Source organism: Symphalangus syndactylus, chromosome 8 (genome assembly GCF_028878055.3).
Source record: "Symphalangus syndactylus isolate Jambi chromosome 8, NHGRI_mSymSyn1-v2.1_pri, whole genome shotgun sequence".
NCBI lineage: Eukaryota > Metazoa > Chordata > Mammalia > Primates > Hylobatidae > Symphalangus > Symphalangus syndactylus.
This window is the reverse complement of record NC_072430.2, coordinates 27,621,984-27,641,086: the sequence shown is the minus strand read 5'-3', so window position 1 is coordinate 27,641,086 and position 19,103 is coordinate 27,621,984. Positions and strand designations below refer to the sequence as shown.

Below are 19,103 nucleotides of genomic sequence, written 5' to 3'. Positions count from 1 at the left end.
CGCCTGTAGTCCCAGCTACTCGGAGAGGCTGAGGCAGGAGAATGGCGTGAACCCGGGAGGCGGAGCTTGCAGTGAGCCGAGATCGCGCCAATGCACTCCAGCCTGGGCGACAGAGTGAGACTCTGTCTCAAAAAAAAAAAAAAAAAAATGGAGAGGAAAACAAACCCAAACCATCTGCCCCCTAACTTTATGGCTTTTCTTTAATGTGAACCCAGTTAGGTTTCAAATATGTTCCCACAGACAGCATTAGGAGGGAGAGAAGTTCTAAGCCCAGGAGACCTGAGTTCTGGATCCAAATCTATCACCAGCCCCCACTGCGTGGCTGTGAGCACCTCTCTGGATCGTTCCCTCCTCTGTAAAAGGACACAATCCCACTGCATATTCCTAAGTACCTTCCATTAGGTTTTATTCCTGAAGTCTCTCAGTGTAGGCAGAAACTCATAACTCACTGCTACTTCTTTCTGTTGCTCTGTTCCCAGGGCTGCTGTAACCAAGTGCCACAAGCTGGATGGCCCCAACAACAGAAATGTATTTCCTCACTGTTCTGGAGGCTTGAAGCCTAAAATCCAGGTGTCAGCAGGGCTGGTCCCTTCTAGAAGCTGGGAGACAGAATCTGTTCTATGACCCTCTCTGGTGATGTCAGAATCCTCACTGTTCCTAGGCTTGCAGAGCCATCACTCCAACCCCTGCCCTCACATTCACACGGTGTCCTCCCCTGCATGTGTGTCTGTGTCTCTTGTCTTTTTTTTTTTTTTTTTTGAGACGGAGTCTTATTCTGTCACCCAGGCTGGAGTACAGAGGTGCAATCTCAGCTCACTGCAACCTCCGCCCCCCCAGGTTCAATCTCCTGCCTCAGCCTTCTGAATAGCTGGGATTACAGGTACAGACCACCATGCCCAGCTAGTTTTTTTTGTTTGTTTTTTTTTTTTTTTTTTTTTTTTTTTGAGACAGAATCTTGCTCTGTCACCCAGGCTGGAGTGCAGTGGCGTGATCTCAGTTCACTGCAACCTCCGCCCCCCAGGTTCAAGAGATTCTTCTGCCTCAGTCTCCCGAGTAGCTGGGACTACAGGCACTTACCACCACGCCCGGCTAATTTTTGTATTTTTAGTAGAAACGGGGTTTCACCATATTGGCCAAACTGGTCTCAAACTCCTGCCCTTGTGATCCGCCCACCTCGGCCTCCCAAAGTGCTGGGGTTACAGGCATGAGCCACCGCACCCGGCTTAATTTTTGTATTTTTAGTACAGATGGGGTTTCACCATGTTGGCCAGGCTGGTCTCAAACTCCTGACCTCAGGCAATCCACCCGCCTCGGCCTCTCAAAATGCTGGGATTACAGGACCCCACCTGGCCTCCTCTCTTCTTTTTAAAAGAATGCCAGTTACATTGGATTACAAACCATCCTGATCCAGTGTGACCTCATTTTAACTTGATTACATCTTTTCCAAATAAGGTCACATTCATGGTACCAGAGATGAGAACTTCAACATTATCTTTCTGCGGGATACAACTCAACCCTGAACACCTGCTTACACAGGAAATGCACAGAGCGCCACAAGACATCCAGCCACAGGACTGTGGGAATAAGCCGCCATTTCCGAACAGATTATCTGAAAACATTCACGGCTGTCTCTGAAGTGCTGAGGGTGAGCGTTGTTGTCAATCTCCCACGGCCACATGGCGGCCAGAAACGGAGCTCCCCCATAAACCACCACACCTCAGCACCAGGGTATACAAATGGCACAAACTGTGCACGCCGCACATTTCACACAGAGAGAAAAAAGATCATTTGGGATTACATTTCATAAGACTCAACCACTGCTAACAAAATAACCATCTGGCAATAAATCAACCTGCAGAGATGGCAGGCTTGTCCAGAGTGAGGCAGAAATGACACAGTGACAGTTACAGAGGGGCAAAAGTAGAGGAGAAAGAGCCTAGAGGTACAACTTGTCTAGAGCAGGAAACTGGCTCGGGACAAGGGAAGATCACAGGTACGTTTCATAGCCCCCTGACTTCATTGGGAGTTGTGGATAATTTATAAAGACACAGATTTGTTTCCTCACAGTCTGGAAGCTGGAAGTCCAAGACGGAAGGGCTGGCATCTGGTGAGGGCCTTCTTGCTCCAGTATCCCATGGTGGGAAGCGGAAGGGCAAAAAAGGGAGTGGGAGAGAAAGGGGGCCAAACTCATCCTTTTATAAGGCACCCACTCCCACAATCATGGTATTTATCAATCCATGAAGGTGGTGCCCCCATGACCCAAACACCTTCTATTAGACCCTAACTCCCAACACCACCACAATGAGGATCAACGTTCTTTCTTTCTTTTTTTTTTTTTTTTTTTTTTTTTGAGATGGAGTTTTGCTCTTGTTGCCCAGGCTGGGGTGCAACTCATTGAAACCACTGCCTCCCGAGTTCAAGCAATTCTCCTGCCTCAGCCTCCCTGGTAGCTGCGATTACAGGTGCCCACCACCACGCCCAGCTAATTTTTTGTATTTTTAGTAGAGATGGGGTTTCGCCATGTTGGTCAGGCTGGTCTCAAACTCCTGACCTCAGGTGATCAGCCCGCGTCAACCTCCCAAAGTGCTGTGATTACAGGTGTGAGCTACCGCGCCCAGCCTCAACTTTCTAATACATGAAGTTTGGGGGACACATTCAAACCACAGCAGGAGTTTAGTAAAGCTTTTTGGTAAAGAAAATGACATCATCAAGAGAAGTGTACAGAGAGAAAGAAAAACAACAATGCTCACCATGGACATGCCTGGCCTAAGGCATCTGGCCAGATATACGCGTGCGCTGAGCGCCCTCACAGCCATGAACACACCTGGGATTCCAGGAATAGGATACCTGAAGTTACTATTCTCTAATCCCAGGGTCCCATTAGCATTGGGGAAATGGTCAGAAGAGCTAGATTCCAACTGCTGTGAGACACAGGAAAGGACGAGGAACCTAGTGGGCCCCAGGGAGACAGATCACTGGAAGCACAGCTGGTGACTCCCCAACTAAGTGATCTCCTAGAATTTTAATAATAGCATAGGAAAGGGCTTTGAAAATCACACACAACCCATTCGGGTTGTTCTCCTATGGAAAGGCTCTTCTGCAGAGTTAGAATTATGAGGACAGGATTTTATTCTGACACTTCCCCAAAGCCTTTTGGAAATCACGCGTTCATGTGCAACATCGTTATGTAAGCTGCCACATCTAGCTCCTTTGCTTTGGGCAGAAATATTCTCAACACACCCTATGGACACTGGTTATCTGATGCTGGTCAGAGCCTGTGACTGATGCTCATGTGTCTAACAAAAGCACAGAATAAGGAGGAGAATAAAAGAGTCCCCTGTGGCAAGTAGTTTAGGAACACGTGTCCAGGACATTTCGGCTTACAGATGAATGACTAATTAAACACACTGAATGAACACAGTGGGCCCACAAGAGAAGGTTTACTGAATTGAATGGAGGAATCTAAGGTTCAGAGAGGTACACAGCTGGTTAGCAATCAAATTAGCAATAAAACCCAGATCTCCTAACACCTAGTTCAATGCTCGGTACAGCATCCAAGCTTTCTCTCTCACCGATTTGTGTAAAATGAAGCAGCACTCACACCCTCTCCTGCCCAGCACAGCCTCTCATATGCCTGACATACACCAAGGTGTACAATGACTATTTCTTCATGTGTCTGTCTCTCCCACTAGACTGGAAATTCCTGGAGGACAGGGACTATACCTTCATCATCCAGCTTCCCTGGTGCCTAGCATAAGCCTGTTTACAAGCATGGAATCAACATTAGCTGAATGGATGAACAAGTTATGAGAAGGTTTAGGATACCATACAGGAGTAGTGTAATTACCTTATTACTATTTATTAATATTAATATTATTATTTCTGGGAAAAAATGCCTGCCCAATATAAGCTGATCTCAAGGCTGGGGCGGGGGGAAGTTTCAAAGTAAGTCAAAGAACCAAAGATAATGAACACAGAGTTTATCAAGACAGATAGTTAAGTAAAAAATTTTCTAAGAGTCTTCCAGTCACACTTGTCACTGCTTCTGGGAAATATGCAAACTCTCCACATAACATCAGCACCAAGAAGCAGATCAGGTCCTTTGCTCACCAGGAAAGATCTGTGTGGATTTCGTCAATGGCTAAATACTAATAGGCAGGTAATGCAAAATAGTGTCCAGAGACTCATTCAAAGGCTAAAATTCAAGGACATTCTGAGTAATCCATGAAACAAAATTTATAGGTTAAAGCATACTCTCAAAGACTTAAGCACATTTTCAGAAGTTACACACAGAAACGACAAATCACTTATAAAAACTGAGTATATTCAGTGACCCAAACTAAGACGTAGGAAGGAAAACAAATCTCACATAAATAACACCAGTTTATGTCCACTTCCAGTTAATCAGAGTCCTTGAAGAAGAGGTGAAGCAATGAACTGATGCAGAGAAAAGAGCATCAGGCCAAGGGGCAGCTGACCAAGGCTTTTGGCACAGATCTGTGGGTTTTACCAAGTCACTTTCACTGGACCCCAGATTCTTCATCTATAAACCAAGATCATCTTCCAGGATCCCAGCAAAAAGGACTCTATAAGAGTATGATGGGGACCACATCAGTCAAATCCAGGTACAGATGCTGGACTGGAGCATCAAGAAGCCACTGCTGGCTGGGCACAGTGGCTCATACCTGTAATGCCAGCACTTTGGGAGGGCGAGGCGGGTGGATCATGAGGTCAGGAGTTCGACACCAGCCTGGCCAACATGGTGAAACCCCGTCTCTACTAAAAATACAAAAATTAGATGGGTGTGGTGGCAGATGCCTGTAATCCCCACTACTTGGGAGGCTGAGGCAGGAGAATTGCTTGAAACCGGAAGGTTGCAGTGAGCTGAGATTGCGCCACTGCACTCCAGCCTGGGCAACAGGAGTGAAACTCCATCTCAAAAAAAAACAAACAAACAAACAAACAAAAAAAAAACAAAAAAAAACTTAAAATGAGAAATATGCTGCAGTAGACTTTTTTCCCCCTTATTTGTTAGTGCAGAAATCTGGTCCAAGTCAGTTAAAGCTATGGAAAATCAGCGACTGCTGTGGCCTTTTTCTCCATAAATTTCTGGGCAGCAAGAATCTCTGCTGTGACTATGCACAATAGCAGTCATGAAATCAACCTAAATGCCCATTAATGACAGACTGCATAAAGATGTGGTACATATACACCATGGAATACTATGCAGCCATAAAAATAAATGAGATCACGTCTTTTACGGGAACGTGGATGGAGCTGGAGGCTATTATCCTTAGTAAACTAACACAGGAACAGAAAACCAAATACCACATGTTCTCACTTATAAGCGGGAGCTAAATGATGAGAACACATGGACACATAGAGGGGAGCAATACACACTGGGGCCTATTGGAGGGTGGAGGGTGGGAGGAGGGAGAAGATCAGGAAAAAACTATTGGTTACTAGGCCTAGTACCTAGGTGGTTAAAAAATCTGTACAACAAACCCCCGTGATACGAGTTTATGTATATAACAAACCTGCACATGTATCCCCAAGCCTAAAATAAAAGTTAACAAAAAAAAATCCCTGCTGTGGAGACCAGGGCTCTGCAAGAACCTCTACGGCATCAGAAGGAAGCACTTGACTCCTTTGTCTGTACTGTGGCTAGGCTCAGAAACGTCTGAGGGCCCCCTACCACCTTAGGGGGAAAGTCTGGGCTCCCTGGCACTCAAAACCCCCCAGTCTAGCTCAGCCTACCTTCCCAAACTTACTTCCCTCTCTATCCCACTGCGACCCTTTGTTTTAGCCAATTAGAGTAAAGGAGGAGCAAGGAAGTGTCAGACCTTGGCTAAAAATATCTGGCTGTGTCAACTCAGAAAGCCACTGAACCTCTCTGAGCCTCAGCTTCCCCATCTATAAAAAGCATATAATAACTGCTTTACAGTTGTTAAAAAGATGTAAGACCATGGATACAAATGCCTCACACGACTCCAAACAGCACCCAACAGGTCCTATGGAAACGTCACTTCCCACTTTCACACTCAGTCTTCCCGCTTATGTGTCCCTACCTCTGGCCAAGCCACGTCTGATGACTCAAGGGACCTCCTCTCTCCCTGTCGCCAGCCCCAGTCTGACTATTCTGAAGGAACCAGCTAATAAAATTCTGTCTTCAGGATTCTTCCAGTGGCACTGCTAAACCTTAGGAGTCCCTTTCTCCTTTTGCTTCCCCAACCACAAAATTCTGGCCATTGCCCAATCCCCTGGCAACTGGCAGAAGCCACTCTGTAGCCTTCCTGGTCTCTTTTTATTCTGTTGAGTATCCTCCACCAGAGTTTTGTCATCCCCAGTCCCCAGGATAGAGTAATCACATTTTCCCCCATTTTGAAAATAACAGTGCAATGATGCGGGCTAGTGCATAACAGTCAGCAAGAACTATTACCAAACCTCCTGATCTTGACTATTAGGACAACTTGTATTGGACAGCTGACATTTATTTCTGTCTGGATTGGGGGCTAGAGTTTATAATTTCTGGTAATCGCTCAACTCTGTGATTATGGGCACTTTGAGGGCCGCCGACAGGGAGAAGTAGTCACCAAAGAAAAGCTTTGCTAGTGTGGGAACTGCAAGCCCCCAATTTATAAACTGGAATGAAAGAAAGATGAAGGCACCATGGAGATGACAAGAAAACAGAGGTTCAAGATAGTCCCAGTGTTCTCTGGCATGTTAATCCTCATCACCTAGAAGAGGTATTCTGAGGGGACGGAGGGAAAAAGAAAGCACAAAATATTCCAAAGTTCCATATTACTTTTCTTTTCATTAGTACTGGGCTGGGCACAGTGGCTTAACACCCGTAATCCCAGCACTTTGGAAGGCTGAAGTGGTCAGATCACCTGAGGTCGGGAGTTCAAGACCAGCCTGACCAACATGCAGAAACCCTGTCTCTACTAAAAATACAAAATTAGCCGGGCATGGTGGCACATGCCTGTAATCCCAGCTACTCGGGAGGCTAGGGCAGGAGAATCACTTGAACCTGGGAGGCGGAGGTTGTGGTGAGCCAAGATCGTGCCATTGTACTCCAGCCTGGGCAACAAGAGCAAAACTTCACTTCAAATCAATCAATCAATCAATAAAATGGTCTTCAAATGATCAAAGGCTTTCCTGAATTTTTGTTGTTGTTGTTGCAGATATGTTTCAGACTCAAGCCCCAGCCTAATTCCAGATGAAGGGATTTTCCGAGCAGCTATCTTGATCTGGGGGACCTGCCCCTGTTCTGACCAGGGCTGAACGCTTGGCCCAGGAAAAGGACAAGTCCTAGTATCTAAAATGATGACAAAGACAAGGCACAGAGATGATGGTGCTGATGCCACTGGGCACTGGAACCATCACATCACAGGGACTGGCACCAACATCCCAGCAGGGCAAGCCAACGGTGTGAGAAGGCAGGAATCAAGATCACACAGAGGGAGCTGGGCTGCAAGGAGGAGGCTGGAACAGATCCTCAGAGAAAGGCAGAGATGAGCATCCACGTGGCCGCAGAGGAACAGAGGAGGCAGTTCCAATGGCCGTGGACCTGAGATATGCTTTGTTGCTCTCTGACACTGCTCCCGCTCCATGGGACTGGCTGTTATGTTTTTGGGACAAGTATCCTTTTACTTAAGCCAACTCGGGTGACTCTCTTGTCCTTGCAACCAAGTGTACCCTTGACTATAACATTCTCCTTTGAGCTGAACTAAATAAATTCTGCCAGGAGATCCCTCTTATGATCTATTTCAACTGACAGCGACTACTTTCGTCTGATTTATTACAGCTGTAAGCCCTTCCTTCTGGAAGGGGGAGGGGCTGCGATCTCTTTTAAAGCTAGACCAATTTTACACTGGCAGGGGCCGTGTGTGCGGCTCTACATTACAGCGCCCTACAGGATGCATCTAAACTAGTTTGGTCAGCTTATCCATTCCCTGAAAGCAAGGAAGCCGCCACATCAGTAACTCCGTTGCTAAGGCAACTGCTTACTTTCCATATCAACTGCAAACTCGTTGCTATGGAGACACATATACAAGAAAAATTCCTCTTTCCATCCAGGGACCAGATGGCAGAGAACTTGCAGAAGCCATGGGTTAGGGGGCTTTGCTAAGTAAGATGTTTACTGGAGTACATTTCTCTCCTGACATCAGAGATGTGGCTGCCCCAAGCACATTTAGAAGTTGCACTCTTGGTACAAAAGTAAAGGTTTGTTTTCTTCTGCCTGCAAAACTACAGCCAGCAACTAGAGGTAAGTTATTGTTGAAATAATTCTGAGAGGGTCTCCTTCTAAATGTAAACATCTTTTGTTTTTATTTCCCATGCTGAATATACCCCAAAATGAATTTCCTAGTCAAACACTAATGGAAATACAATTTCATGTAAGAACTGAAATAGAGGTTTGATTTCACTCTTTTTGATTGAGAGGTAATCCAGAAATCTCTTTATTTTCCAACACCTATGCACTGTGTTTCAGATTTATACCTCTACCCGAATGTCTCTACAGAGCTTGAAACTCATATAGGAAACTTCCTGACAGCTCCACTTAGATGTCCGCAAACCATCTCAAATTTAACATGGTCAAAAGAGAATGTTGGCACTAACGCCCATCCAATTTCCCCACCCAAATTTGCCCACACATGTTCATCTGCAACCCCCGACCCTGGCTCAAGCTAGCATCACTCCCACCATCTCTCTCTTGCACCACTGGAACAAGCCCCAGAGAAGTAGTTCCCCCTCCTGTCCTTTTAGACATAACATTCTCCCCTTTCCAATACACTAACTGCTAGCCTTCTTTCTGTTCCTTGGACATTTTGAGCCATTGCCACCTCAGGGCCTTTGCACTTGCTGTTCTCTCTGTTCAGATCTTTGCATGGCTGCATCCCTCTTGCCATTCAAGGCATGGCCTAGTCAGATCCTCTGAGAAGCCTCCCACCATCCCACCCTCCTCCCTTAGTACATTATCCTGTTTTATTATCTTCATTGCATGTAACACAATCTGGTGCATTACCTACCGTGTCCATGGAGGGAACTACTATTTACCACTTGCCTCCTCCTCCTCCCCTACCCTCACTGCTACCCTATGGAAGGTCTAGGAGAGCAGCCAGGGACCCGCCAGAGGTCACCACTGTATCCTCAGCACCCAAAACAGTGCCTGGCACTCCACAAACAAGGGTAGCATGAATGAACCACTGCTGAAAATGCTTCTAAAATGACTGAAGCCACTTATTTTCATAAATACAGAGTCCAATTTTTACTTTGCAAACTAGGGGCCAGACATACTGGCTCATGCCTGTAATCCCAGCACTTTGGGAGGTTGAGGCGGGCGGATCACCTGAGGTCAGGAGTTCAAGACCAGCCTGGCCAACGTGGTGAAACCCCGTTTTCACTAAAAATAGAAAAATTAGCTGCGCATGGTGGCGTGAGCCTGTAATCCCAGCTACTCAGGAGGCTGAAGCAGAAGAATCGCTTGAACCCAGGAGGCAGAGGTTGCAGTGAGCTGAGATCGCGCCATTGCACTCCAGCCTGGATGACTCAACAGCAACAACAACAATAGGTATTCTGCAAGACCTCAGAACCACAGCTGCAAACACCAGTTCTCAACTTTACAAGCCTCGAAGGAATTCAGCACACAGCACAGTATTCCAGGAGTACCTACTGTGATGCTATGCCTTACCTCTGTGCCAGGCTCCCTGTACCTTGATTCCTGGAGATTCGGGACTTTTCTTCCCCCTCTACTATAGCCAAGATCAGAGTCAGCGCTCACATGACTTGGCCTTCTAAAAACAAAGCATGTACACATGTTCTGCTAGGTGGGTGTTTTCTGTCTAATGACATTAGTTAAATCACTTATCAGTCCTGTCCCTCAAGGAGGACAGTCACAGCCTTCTATGAGGCACTTCACAGAACTCCAATAAATAGAAAGAAGACACTGAACTCGACCCCATGGGGTCCAGAGGGAAATCCCACAAACCCTGTGAAGACCAAAGGAAGAAAAGGAAGGGTAAATGGAGAGCTTTTTCCCCTGGGAAGCGTATAGACTCTCTGCCTGTATTTACTGTCTCCTGCTGAGTTCACAAGCAAAGGTACTCAAACAAGCACACACACACACACATACACAAATCAAAGACTTCATCCTGTTCATGGAACTGTCTGTAATCTTACATAGCAATCCATCAAGTTATTACTAAAAGAACGACTTCACGCTACTATCTTCAACCATCTATTTCTTTGCTTTTCTTCTTATCATCCTTGGCACAGACTACATCTTCACCTCAATCAAGCTATCGCTTTTGATGACATTAAATGCAATTTGACCAGAATATCTTAAAGCAAAACCTTGGTTATTTGGAATGTTTAAAAAATGGGTCAGCATCTCTGCTTTACTTAAGTTACCAATGCAATTTAAAGTTTTCCATTTAGCATCCTAGCTCCTCCAACAAGTCCCTATTCTTATTTACATAACATTCCAGCCACCATCTCTCTCTGTCCTTTCCTCTGACGCTGTTCCAACACATCCCTGGGGTCCAGTAACATTTGTCTCCTAAACATCCAGAACTTTGTGGCAGAAAGTTCCAAGTTTGCTTGGCAACAGAATCAACATTTAATTTGGGGTTCCAATGGATCAGGCAAAAGAGTCCATTTCCCAGCCTTCCTTGCAGCTAGGAGTCATGTGACCAGGCTCTAGCCAATAAGATCAAAGCAGAGGGTGGGGTTTCTGGAAAAGCCCCTTAAAACCAGAAGTCAGCAAGACTCCCTCCTGTCCTTCCCTGCACTCTGCTTCTTGCTTCCTAAAATGGGAACATGTTAGCTGATGCCATCTTGGACCATGAGAAGACTGAGCATGGAAATCCGCAATGCCCTAAGAACAGCAGAGAAGAGGGAATGTGCGTCTCTGTCTAGCTCCTCAAGACTTCTTTCATGTAATGGAGAAATACGCCCCTAGCTTGTTTAAATCATTGTTAATTGGTTTTCTACAATAAACACTCAAGCCTCCTTCTGATCAATCCATCCTTGGAGGTCTAATGCTCATTCCTACACCCGAAGAATGCTTTGTAACAGCTTATTCAAGTGAACATAAGGAATATTCAAAACTCGCCCATCATTGTCTTTTAGCTTACCCAGTGCCCCTCTTTGGGAAAGGGAAGCCAGCCTAACTTTGAATGATACCAATCTCACACTGATCAGCACACTTCCAGTACTTACGGTAACTTATTCTTTTTTATTTTTGCATTATGTTTCCTGCTTCCCTGGAATGTAAACTACTAAGAGTACAAAAAGCAAGAATCAAATCACACTTTTTTTTTTTTTAACTTTTTGTTGTTGTTGGAGACGTGGTCTCACTCTGTCACCCAGGCTGGAATGCAGTGGTGCGATCATGGCTCACCGTATCCTCCACCTCCCGGGTTTAAGCGATTCTCCAGCCTCAGGAGAGTAGCTGGGACTACAGGCGCATGCCACCACGCCCAATTAATCTCTGTATTTTTTGTAGAGACAGGGTTTCACCATGTTGCCTAGGCTGGTCTCGAACTCCTGGGCTCAAAGTGATCCACCCCACCTCGGCTTCCCAAAGTGCTAGGATTACAGGCGTGAGCCACCACGCCCAGCCTAAACTCATAACTTTCAAATAGGAGGTCAGAGTGCCAGCTTCCTATGTTATTTACTGCAGAGAATTATCCTGCAGCCAAAATGATTTCAAAGGGAAATCCCAGCCCAACGGGGAAGGTTCTGAAAACCATTTCTTGCTGGTTGGATATACAGGCAGTACATCAATGAAGTATCTGGTAGACCTATCCAGGTGCCACAAAGCCCTACCAAACAGAGTGCAACATTTTCTCAACAGGAGACAGGGGGAGATACTGGACAGATACATTGATAGGGCCCCAGGGCCCAGAAGCTTTCCCAGCAGCCTCAGACAGACCCCTATCCAGGTTAATGGCATCTTCCTGGCCAAGTCACTGTGAGGAGTAGAAAGGTAGTGTATCCGTGAAGGGCCACAAAAGCAACGATGTGAGACAGAAAACAGAGAATACAAAGGGCATACAGCAGTGCAGTAAGAGCTTCTGCTAGAGAAGTTCCGCTAGCGAGAGGGAGACTCTGAGGGGAGGGCTCACTGGACCATGAGTGCCTTACAGGCAGTGGCCATGGTACTTTCAATTCTGTATTCTTTTAGCACTTAGTATAGTAGGTAGTTTAGGAAGTTTGTTGAATAAATGAATGAATGAGCAGACAAATGAAAAGTTTGCCAGAGCAAGACAACGGAAATGTGCCCCCACCCAAGACACCTGATGACTGGAAGAAGTAGGAATGAACAGTCTGGAAGGAACAAATCGGCAGGATGGGGCTGGGCACGGTGGCTCACGGCTGTAATCTCAGCACTTTGGGAGGCCAAGGCAGGCAGATCACAAGGTCAGGAGCTCGAGATCAGCCTGACCAACACCCCGTCTCTACTAAAAATACAAAAATTAGCTGGGCGTGGTGGCACGAGCCTGTAATCCCAGCTATTCAGGAAGCTGAAGCAGGAGAATCGCTTGAACCCGGGGAGGCAGAGGTTGCAGTGAGCCGAGATTGCACCACTGCACTCCGGCCTGGGTGACAGAGCGAGACTCTGCCTCAAAAAAAAAAAAAAAAAAAAAAAAAAAAATCGGCAGGATGGGTCAGGGAGCTGCACTTTCTTGGGATCACAGAGGATGCTGGTATGAATGGCTTCCTATTCCAGGGCCTATGACAAGGGAGTATTTTTATTTCTGGCCCCTCAGAGACCCTGGTAAACTCTCAACCTTCTGAGGTGACATAGCCTATAGCACAGACAGCAGAAAGCAGCCTGCCTGGCAGTAGGCACCGGTGAGAAGGAGGCTGTCTTCAGGCAGAGCCATTTCCGACGCTGGGCAAGGCAGCCCCAGGTCGAGGATGAAGAGGATTGTCACTTCACCCAGAGACCACAGAGGAGTCTCACACACATTACGAAATTACACGTTCCACCCCACCCTACATTATACTAATTCTTAGGAATTTACACATCCGGACCAGACCACACTGTCTTCCAAGGAGCATTATTTATCCAAAAAAAAAAAAATAAGTCATCTCTTCCTCCTAAAAGGACCATCAATGAGACAGGTAAGTTGACTGGTGTCACAGGAAGGGGAAATGCTCTTGATACTGCATTCACAACACCAAGAAGAGAAAACTAGAAGCAACTGCTCATGTGGGGTGCTGACACATAGAGGTGCAACCTCAGTTTTTTTGTTGTTGTTTTTCTTTTTGAGACAGAGTCTCACTCTGTTGCTCAGGCTGGAGTGTAGGGGCGTGATCTTCACTCACTGCAACCTCCGCCTCCCGGGTTCAAGCAATTCTCCTGCCTCAGCCTCCTGAGTAGCTGGGATTACAGGCGCCCGCCACCAGGCCCGGCTACTTTTTGTATTTTTAGTATAGACAGGGTTTCACCATGATGGCCAGGCTGGTCTTGAACTTCTGGCCTCAAATGATGCCCCCCGTCTTGGCCTCCCAAAGTGTGGGATTACAGACGTGAGCCACCACACCTGGGTGCAACCTCATTTTCAAAACTGCCTTTGAAAAAGAATCTCATCTACTGAGAGCAAACATGAAGAGAACAGCAAATTAGAGGGACAATTTGTATCAACAGTGTACATGCAGGGAGAAAAGCTTCTGCGCTCGGCTCTGATGCCACTGAAGGGGTCCTATGAGGCAGGGGGCTCAGGATGGAGCCTGGAAACCAGAAGCTGAGCAGGCAGTTGTGTGCTCTGTGCAGACGCAAGAACTTTACATGTGCTGACAACTGAGCCCCATCTCAACAATACAGAAATATACTCTGTATTTGCCTTTCTCTATCATGTGCCCCCAGAGTTAATTCTGGGTTTATTTGGGTTATTTCAATCCCCTATAACCCATATTCATAGGATATTTAAAGGAAGCACAGAGAGATCATCTACAATGTCTGCTATACTGAGAAGGCCTAGGCAAGCACCAGGGGTAAGCACATGCCCTTCAGAATTGGAGGGAATCGGGCCAAGCATGGTGGCTCACAACTGGGAGGATTGCTTGAGGACAGGAGTTCAAGACCAGCCTGGGCGACATGGCAAGACCCCATCTTTACTAAAAATATATTATTTTTGGAGACAGGATCTAGCTCTGTCACCAAGCCATCTTCCCAACTCAGCTTCCTGAGTAGCCGGACTACAGGTGCGTGCCACAATGCCCGGCTAATTTTTTTTATCTTTTGCAGAGATGCAGTTTCATCATGTTGCCTTGGCTGGTCTCAAACTCCTGGGCTCAGGTCATTTGCCTGCCTCGGCCTCCCAAAGTGGTGGAATTACAGGTATGAGCCATAATGCCCAGCCCTACCAAAACAAAAAAAAAATCTTAAAATTAGCTGGATGTGGTGTCGTGCACCTGTATTCTCAGCTACTTGGGAGGCTGAGGCAGGAGGATCACTTGAGCCCAGGAGTTCAAGGGTGCAGTGAGCTATGATCATGCCAGTGTACTCCAGCCTGTGTGACAGAGAGACCCTGTCTCAAAAATAAATTAAAGAAATAATTTTTTAAAAAAAGAGTTGGAAGGAATTAGGTTCCTTCCAATTAGGTTCCTAGTACGTTCTGCACTTACTAGCTGTGCAACTTCTAGCAAGTTACTTAACCACTCAGAGCTTAACTCATCATCTATTTTAAGAAAGAAAATAATAGGACCTACTTCATAGGGTTTAGTGAGGAAGAAATCAGATACTGCATATGGAAAGCAAAAAGCAAGCATGCCTATATTTATAAGCTAAAATTGTATTTAAAGCACTCAGCTCTGGATATAATAAACATACTTTTGTACAGTGTTTCCTTTATAAACCCTTTGATGACAATGTTTTTTGTTCAAGTAGCAAGAGGAAAGGTTAAAAAAAAAGGCACGGAAATAGAAATATACACATACCTTATAATCCAATCTGGAAAAAAATAACTGCATTCTACTTCTCATTTACAAGTACTCAGAGAGGTTAGTACATGCTAATCTTACACTCTTAAGTAAGACCTGTATTTAGGGAGTGTAAAACTTAATCCCAGACATTAAAACTCTACCTTAATTGATTTAGGCACAGATCATCCATAGACGAAATGAAAAAAAAAAAAAAAAAAAACTAATGAGGAACTTTATAGAGTAGGGAACAGTGACCTCATGTGAACCCATGGCTCAATCTCAGCTTCCCCAAGAGGGGGATGACCAGGCTTCTGGAAGTGATATATCCAGAATGTGACCCAGACGTTCGTACTTCCTTCCATTTGACAGGAAATGGAGAGAGAGAAGCAAGTTACATGAAATCACAAGGAAGTAAACAGAATGCAAGTACTCTATAGTGTAAGCCATGGGTCTCTTTTAACAGGGAAGGGAATGAAAAAGGAAAGAGGGCATAGGAGTGCTGTAGACTGACACGGACAGGAAACATCACAAAAGGCACTGCAAGAACCACATTTGGAACCCAATTCAAACAAACATTTTGTAAACAGGGATATCTGAATATAGACCTGGTATTAGGCAACACCAAATAATTGTTCATTTTGTTAGGGGGGACTTTAGCATGGTTGTTATGTAAGAAATTGTCAATTATTCTTATGTATACTGAAATGTCTGAATTGTAAATGTCATTTGCTTCAAAGTACTTCAGCAAGGCTGGGTGCAGTGACTCATGCCTATAATCCACAGCACTTTGGGAGGCTGAGGCAGGAGGATTGCTTGAGGCCAGGAATTTGGGACCAGCCAGGGCAACATGGCGAAACCCCGTTTCTATGAAAAATACACACACACAAAAAAATTAGCCAGGCATGGTGGTATGTACTTGTAGTCCCACCTTCGGAGGCTAAGGCTAAGGCTTGAGCCTGGGAGTCTGAGGCTGCAGTGAGCTATGATTATGCCACTGCACTCCAGCCTGGTCAACAGAGTGAAACCCTGTCTCAAAACAAAAAATCAAAAAAACAACTTCAGAAATAGCGACAACAAAAAAGAATAAATAAGTGTGACAAACCTTTGTCAACTACTGAATCGGGATGTGTGTCATGGGGGTTTATCAACTCATTACACTATTCTAGTTCTGTGTATGTTTGAAAATTTCCATGATTCAAACATAAAAATAAAACTCTTATCTTTTGAAGTCCTTTAAGAGATAAAACGAAAGCCAAGCTGTCTCTTTTGCCTTGACTGACTCATTCATGAGAACATGCTCTTGATGAAATCTCAGCAACTGGAAAGACCTCAAGAGGGCACCTAGTTCAGGGATTCTCAAACCTGGCTCCATGCTGGAAACACCTAGGAAGCTTAGTAGAACTACCAATTTTCCCCAACCCACCTCACACCTAATGAATCACAATCTCCAGAAAGGGGCCAAAGAAAATGGGAATTTTTTTTTTTTTTTTTTTTTTGAGACAGGGTCTGGCTCTGTCACCTAGGCTGTATCTCGGCTCACTGCAACCTCCACCTCCCGGGCTCATGCCATCCTTCCATCTCAGCCTCCCGAGTAGCTGGGACTACAGGAGTATGCCATCATGCTCAGCCAATTATTTTTGTATTTTTTGTAGACACAGGGTTTCACCATGTTGCCCAGGCTGGTCTCAAACTCCTGCACTCAAGCAATCCTCCCGCCTTGGCCTCCCAAAGTGCTGGGATTACAGGTGTAAGTCACCGTGCCCGGCTGGGAATTGTTTTTTAAGTGCCACAGGTGACTGATGTAATCTAGTATGTTCCTTCCCCAACATCCCAGCCAAACAGTTGTCCAGCAGGGTATGTGTTCCGAGCCCTCAGGGACAGGGATCACACAGGATTCCACATTTTCACTGCTACGTCAAGCCTAACAGTATTCTTTACTTTCAGAAGAAAATTAAAAGTGGAATAGCTAATTCACTGCATACAACTTGCAAGGTTTCAATGTTCCCGTTCAATTTAAGGTATTTCTCACCAACATTCAGGTGCATTTAGTCACTGTGTTGAGGGCAACTTCAGTGTGGGAGCTCCCGCCAAATAAAATCTCACAGGAAAAAACAAGTTTACCCATAGAGCTAAAGGAGCTTTCACTGGGCAGAGTATCAGGGAGAATGCCATAGTAGCAAACCCCAAGTGACTGGGCCAGGTCAATGCCCTGGAAGGACCTGGGTGTACCTGAGCATACCTGGGAGCCTGCACCTCTCACAGCAGCCAGCAGCTGGCCTGGGGGAACCCAAGAAAGAGGAGAAAAGTGGAAAAACTCACACCTCTTGCTTTGTTCTCATAGAATCACAAATGCTGGGAACAAAATCCCAACCACAAAACTGACTGGCATTTGATCAGAAACATGTCAATACAGGTCAGGATGGCTGGGAAGCCAGAACTGAATGTTTCATAACATTAATAATCTCAAGTCTTTAAAACCATTCTCTTTCAACAGGTGATACATGAATTTATCCGGATTGACAACCCTCACCCCTGGAAAACATGACTCTCAGAATCCACCGCTGGGGGGGTCGCATGGGGGGAGAACAGCTCCTCCCGGTGTGCCTCAACACAGGGCATCCAACACCCACTTGTCACTCCCAAGGCTGACTGATGAATAATGCTCCCAAGTCTTGCTGCACGCTTTGGCGTTGGTCTTTTCTAACATTTCAGAGTGTGCATTTGCTAAATTACTTTGATGTGCACCGGCATTATGTCAAACACGAAGATTCAGGCATGCAGGAACTTGCAGACTCATTTTACACCAAACTAAGTGCCCTGTTTGTTGCTTTATCACTGCCATGTGGCTTTGGGGGACCTGAGCAGCACTTTCTTTTCCACGTTCTCAGTCTGGAATTGCTTTTGAAGACTTTCCCTTTCTTGCCACAAAGACCCACCTATACAGAAGCTTTAAATACCACAGACTTGGTTCTTTACAGAGTAGCAATGAATGTCCTCCAAGCTCAAAGAATAATCTTAAAGCACTCAAAAAAAGCCAAGTCCAGAGGTGGCTCTCCAAATGCTCAACCTGAGATATGAAGGGAAGGAGAAAGAGCTTCATGGTCATGGAAATTCCTCTCCCTGATTAAAGGGGCATACTTTGATGGTTACAGCTACACAAAAATAAGGACCTGGGGAGGAGGGGCCCAGAAACTTATGAATATTCAGATCTGCACGCTCGACCCAGGCATCATTTGCACCAGTGATCAAAGTAAATCTCTCCTTAGTGCCCACATCTTTCCTCCCAGGCAACACCCCTCCCCAAGCACTGCGTCCCCACCCCCCCCCATCTCAAACAGAAACCGATTGAAGAGCATTTGCACACAAACACGTCCAATTTGAGCAAGGAGCAATATGGCTAGCCCACTTCCTGATTCATACTGTCCCTTGCCAAAGACAAGGAGAATATTCTCAGGCTCAAGATTCTACTTGAAATGGTGACATGTTGCCAGACAGAAAGAAATTAAAGGCCCCAGCCCCGCACAGCCACTGACCCCACACAACAGTGGTCCTGCGCCCAAACCTGAACTTCAAAAAGAGGGAGAACCAGAACCCCAGCTGCACACAGCAGCATTATTAACACAACACACAAAGCGGGAAAACAGTCACATGAAAACTTAGTGGAGGGAACTTTCTCTGGCAATTTATCTTAACTGAGGCTGCATTACTTTTCAGCACTCAAAGTCAGATCACAGTTTTGTTTTCCACTTCTTAACAGTTGCCCAATTTCTACTAAAACTATTATGTTCCTTAAAACAAAAATAGGCCAGGCGTGGGGGCTCATGCCTGTAATCCCAGTACTTTGGGAGGCCGAGGTGGCTGAATCACTTGAGCCCCGAAGTTTGAGACCAGCCTGGGCAGCATGGTGAGACACCATCTCTACAAAAAGTATAAAAATTAGCAGGGTGTAGTGGCACACACCTGTGCTCCCAGCTCGTTCGAAGGCTGAGATGGGAGGATCACTCGAGCCCAGGAGGTCAAAGCTGCAGTGGGCAGTGATCACACCATTGCACTCCAGCCTGGGTGACAGAGCAAGACCCTGGTCTCAAAAAAAAAAAAAAAAAAAAAAAGAACAAGAAAAAAGAAAGAAAAAGAAAGCAAATTATTAAAACTGTCTTCTTTTCACT

General features: G+C 45.7%; 1 protein-coding gene and 2 long non-coding RNA genes across 28 annotated transcripts in view; 2 read left to right on the top strand and 1 right to left on the bottom strand.

The window, feature by feature from the left end:
• FOXN3 (forkhead box N3) overlaps nucleotides 1–19,103 on the bottom strand; it is a 463,072-nt gene that overhangs the window by 234,453 nt on the left and 209,516 nt on the right. The window lies entirely within an intron of this gene.
• LOC129487558 (uncharacterized) lies at nucleotides 686–7,693 on the top strand. Of its 3 annotated transcripts, none has more exons than XR_008659367.2 (5): nucleotides 686–880; nucleotides 1,453–1,645; nucleotides 3,693–3,839; nucleotides 4,401–4,625; nucleotides 7,185–7,693. It is a non-coding gene; the product is annotated as an uncharacterized lncRNA (long non-coding RNA). The 3 variants fall into 3 exon arrangements; XR_010122035.1 differs by lacking the exon at nucleotides 7,185–7,693 and adding an exon at nucleotides 6,821–7,151; XR_008659366.2 differs by lacking the exon at nucleotides 3,693–3,839.
• LOC129487559 (uncharacterized) lies at nucleotides 8,103–17,502 on the top strand. Its single transcript, XR_008659369.1, has 3 exons — nucleotides 8,103–8,269; nucleotides 14,261–14,353; nucleotides 17,432–17,502. It is a non-coding gene; the product is annotated as an uncharacterized lncRNA (long non-coding RNA).